Raw genomic sequence first — 867 nt, forward strand, 5'->3', positions numbered from 1 at the left:
CATTATAATTACTAAACTGACCTTGATTCTGGCCCTTAGACCAAGAAAGGTTTGGATGGTTTCTCCAACCAGGGTTATAAGTTTCTGAATATGGGTCAAATTTCTGACGGTTATCAAATCTACTGTTATTATAAAGAGCATTTGCTTGCTCTTCAATATTCTGGCCTTCCCAAAAAGGCTCCACTCTACCACTAGTGTGACCCACTTCTAAAGCTTCCAACCTTTTTGCTATAGCAGCAATTTTGGCATATGATTCATAGCCTCCTTTTACCCTATTAACGTTTCCTCTACCTAGAAGAATTGTTTTCTTGGGTTCCCTACTATTTTTCCATTGCTGGGTTTTTTCGGCAATTTTATTCAAAAAGTCCATCGTCGCATCAACAGTTTGGTTTTCAAACCCACTAGTGCATAGAGACTCAACCATGGTTGTTGTGGAACAATCTAACCCCTTATAAAGGATCTGAACTAACCTAGCCTTTTCTAAACCATGATGAGGACATTGGGCTAACAAATCATTGAACCTTTCCAAATACTTATTCAAAGATTCTCCCTCTTGTTGTGAAAATGTGCATATTTGCATCCTAATAGACGATGTTTTGTGCCTAGGGAAAAACTTATTGAAAAAGGAAGATGCAAGTTGTTCATATGTCTCAATTGACTCGGAAGTCAAACTATATAGCCACGACTTGGCCTTATCTTTCAGGGGAAATGGGAATAACCTAAGTTTCAAAGCATCATCATCTAAGCCTCTAATTCTTAGAGTACTGCAAATTTCTTCAAAATCCCTAACATGGTAATAGGGGTTTTCGTTTTCTTTCCCTAAAAAGATTGGGAGCATCTGTAAGGTCCCAAGTTTAAGTTCATAAT

At 37.7% G+C, this 867-nt stretch overlaps 1 pseudogene; it reads left to right on the forward strand.

Annotated features, from left to right (window-relative positions):
• The first annotated feature begins 482 nt into the window (after window positions 1–482).
• LOC113362450 lies at window positions 483–582 on the forward strand (annotated as a pseudogene).
• Window positions 583–867: the final 285 nt, after the last annotated feature.

The sequence above is a fragment of the Papaver somniferum genome, chromosome 3 (genome assembly GCF_003573695.1).
Source record: "Papaver somniferum cultivar HN1 chromosome 3, ASM357369v1, whole genome shotgun sequence".
Lineage (NCBI taxonomy): Eukaryota > Viridiplantae > Streptophyta > Magnoliopsida > Ranunculales > Papaveraceae > Papaver > Papaver somniferum.